Source organism: Otolemur garnettii, unplaced genomic scaffold (genome assembly GCF_000181295.1).
Source record: "Otolemur garnettii isolate 467f Iridium unplaced genomic scaffold, OtoGar3 scaffold00094, whole genome shotgun sequence".
NCBI lineage: Eukaryota > Metazoa > Chordata > Mammalia > Primates > Galagidae > Otolemur > Otolemur garnettii.
In genome coordinates this window covers 6949587-6953231 of record NW_003852489.1, presented here as the reverse complement: position 1 = coordinate 6953231, position 3645 = coordinate 6949587, and the positions used below count along the sequence as shown (strand labels likewise).

At 38.6% G+C, this 3645-nt stretch overlaps 1 protein-coding gene across 2 annotated transcripts in view; it reads left to right on the top strand.

Annotated features, from left to right (window-relative positions):
• Nucleotides 1-3645, top strand: part of ACACA (acetyl-CoA carboxylase alpha) — a 271062-nt gene that overhangs the window by 15392 nt on the left and 252025 nt on the right. Inside the window, exon 2 of one of the 2 annotated variants that reach the window (XM_003795612.3) lies at nucleotides 1290-1336. The exons of the other annotated variant lie outside the window; for it this stretch is intronic. The gene's annotated coding sequence lies outside the window, so the exon portion shown is untranslated. The remainder of the gene's footprint in view (nucleotides 1-1289; nucleotides 1337-3645) is intronic. 2 annotated transcript variants of the gene reach the window in all.

The window sequence follows — 3645 nt, the reverse complement described above, 5'->3', positions numbered from 1 at the left end:
GTGGCTGGCGCCTTAGCCGCTTGAGCCACAGGCGCTGAGCCGTATGGTGCATTCTTAACATTTTCTATCCTATTTCATTTAAAAAATGTTGGCTGTAACTTGGTAAATAGATTTCTTAACATTCTGCTGAGTGGTAATCCATGGTTTAAAAAACACGAGTCCTAGTGCATTGTATTTTACAAAACCCTTTTTACTTTTTCAGGCTCAGAGACATTAAGTGGCTTGATTAAGTTTGTACTGCCAGTAATTGGCAGAGTCAGAATTTGAACCTGAGTCCGACGTTTTGACGCCAGGTCCGCTGCACTTTTGGTTATATGAATCCAAACTACTTCCTTTTTCTTTCCTCTTTTTACCCCCTTATCTACTATAATTGTAGGGACTAATTCTAGCTCACGCTCTATAATTGGGTAAATGCTAATACTTCACTTAGCATATCTATACAGTCTTCTTGTTTCTAGCCATCTGGGGGTCCTCTCTTGTAAGTTCTAGATTTCTCTATCATTGTAATAGGTTCTTTTATTTTCTTCTCTGCCTTAGACCAGTGGTTCTCAAGCCTGGATTTTCATCAGCGGTAATTAACTATAGAACTTAAAATTCAGTTCCCTAGGCCTCCAGCTGCAATTCTGATTCAGTAGCTCTGGGGTGGAGTTTAGATATGTATATTTTGAAAATGCTCCACAGATGATTCTTTAACATAGTTAAAGCTAGGAGTTTCTACCCTAGATACATTTAAATTGTCGGACTTAAAAAGAAACTCAGGATTTAGAGAGTAGTTGGAGACTTTTTGATCCTTTTAGAGTTTAGAGATTTAATATAATGAAAGTTCTGTTCTCTCCCTGGCTCCCAACCTTTGGGGGGAGGTATAACCATTTGGAAACATAATCAGAGGTTTACTGAGCTCTGCATCTAGTGGTTCTCTTCTTCTCATTGCTTTCTTTTTGATGAAATATTGCAAATGAAAGAGTTGGAATGTATTCATCAACTGTACAATTGGAAAAGCCACCTTGTGAAATGGTAAGCCTGGACTGTTGTTAAATACTTTCATAAATAATGAATTGCTAGAAACTCCTAGTAATTGCTTTTGATTTACAGAATTGAACAATCAGTTAACTTCTGGACTTTGTGCTTTAAGTTAAATAATAGATTTGACTGGAAAAAGAGATATTTTATTTAATCATAAGGAATATTATTAACTGTGAATATTATTAATGCTGAGCAAAATAGGAATTGACAAGCATTTGAGTGTTTTGTTTTTTTAAACCTTCAAATTTTTCTCTTTCTTTCTTTAGTTCTTTTTGGAGGAGGATATCTGCTCAGACAGTAAGAATTATAAGAGGTCAGTTACAAATAATGCTCCTTGTTTACAATGTGGTAAAATTTTTGTTCATGTTGTAAAATGTGATACTGTAGGCTCTTGTGTTAAAAGCTGCCTTCACAGAAGAATATAGGTGCATGTAAGGGTGGATAATGTGAAATGAACAAGGAGTCTGACAATGGTTGTGTTCCACTACCTTCTCTCTTTAATTCAGGACTAGAATCAGTGGAAATGGGACAGACTGTGGAGTAGCTTCTAGAGTGTCTGGACAGCTACTCAGTGATTTTCCATACATGACCTCTCTTTTCTGGTGGTTTGTACACTCGTGCCTGGGAGTACTATTAAGTACAGTTGCTGGTTGCTGGATAGACTCTAGCTGTTAGCACTGACCTGCGTCTAATCTTTAGAGAACTCTTTAGAGAACATTGCCTTTATGTTCTCATTTACTGGAAAGAAAAACTTGAATTTGGGCTTATGGAGACTTTCATTAATTAGGCTGGGGATCATGTTTTGTTAACACTTTTCTTTCCCCTTGGAATCAAAGAATTATTGCCTTTCTCATGTATTTTGTTTTTTTGTGTAGTCATCTAACTTCGGTCTGTAAGCTAGAATCTGCCTGAGTACCTTACTTATTTCTCTTGTGAAGGAGGCCGCCTTTTTTTCTGTGTTGGTTGAGATGGAATTTTATTTTTTTCAAACTTGACTCTTTACTGCTCTAAAATGTGAAGGAAATAGACTTTTTCTACTGTACCTTCAGCCTAGCTAATGTTTCAATTTTTTGTAGTGATGAGGCCTTGCTATGTTACTCAGGCTGGTCTTGAGTTCCTTGGCTTCCCAAAGTGCTGGGATTACACACATGAGCCACCTGGGCTAGTTTTCACTTAGGGTTCTAGAATGAACCTCTTTATAAAGTTCGGAGATGATTTTTTTAAAAAACCCATATTACAAGAGAGTCATGTCAAGTAAATTCAGTCATAAAATTTTTCCTGTTGTGTGATACTTTTATATTTGATTGTAGTTTTAAAATTAAAAGTTAGCAGGGCACAGTGGCACTGTGAGGCTACTAGCTACTTAAGAGGCTGAGGTGGGATGATCATGTGTGCCCTGGAGTTCAAGACCAGCGTGGGCAATATAGCAAGACTTCATCTCAATCAAATTAAAAAAGAAAAAATTAGCAGGTGGCACCTGTGGTTCACAGGAGTTGGGTGCTGGCCCCGATTACTGGAGGTGCTGGGTTCAAACCCAGGCCTGGCCAAAAATAAAAAAACAGCAAAAAAGAAAAAAAGTAGTTAAATTAACCTCCAACTTACTTTCAGGAAATACCTATAAGTTTTGTTATTTTGTTTCAGCATTCCTGGCAATTTGTTATTACTATTTTTTTCTCATAAGACAGTGGTTTTTAAACTTTAGAGCTTGTTTAAAATTAAATTAATGGACCCCACCCTTTAGATTCTGGGAACAGTTAATTGGTCTGGGATAGGGCCTAAGAATTTGCATTTATAACAAGTTACCAGGTTATACCAAGTTACCAGTATCAGATGCCAATGCTGCTGATGCTGGTGGTCCAGGAACCACACTACTCTGGCACTTATAAATACTGTTTTGGCTCTGTAAATAAGCTCTAAATCACAAATTACACCAAAAAAATGGTGCATGTATGATTTTAACATGTTCAGTGGTGATTTCCAAACATTATAAAGTATTGATGTTTTCTTATCTGATGTCAGAGAGCACTGCTATTCATACTTCACAGTGGTTGATAGCATATAAAATTTATTTGAAGGTGGTGCCCGTAGCTCAGTGGGTAGGGTGCTGGCCATATACACCCTGGCTGGTAGGTTTGAACCCAGCGTGGGCCAGCTAAAACAACAATGACAACTGCAACCAAAAAATAGCCGGTGTTGTGGCGGGTACCTGTTGTCCCAACTACTCGGGAGGCTAAAGCAAGAGAATCGCTTAAGCCCAAGAGTTTGAGGTTGCTGTGAGCTGTGACGCCATGGCACTCTACCCAAGGTGAGAGCTTGAGACTCTGTCCCCCCCCCAAAATTTTTTTTAATTATTTAACTAATAATTTAAATTATTATTTGGTGCCCATAGCTCTGTGAGTAGGGGGCCAGTCACAAAGCTGGTGGGTTCCAGCTCTGCCTGGGCCTGCTAAATAGCAGTAACAACTATAACCAAAAAATAGCTGGGCATTATGGTGGGTGCCTGTAGTCCCAGCTACTCGGGAGGCTGAGGCAAGAGAATTGATTAAGCCCAAGAGTTTGAAGTTGCTGTGAACTGTGATGCCAGGGCACTCTACCAAGGGCAACATAGTAAGACCTCTGTCT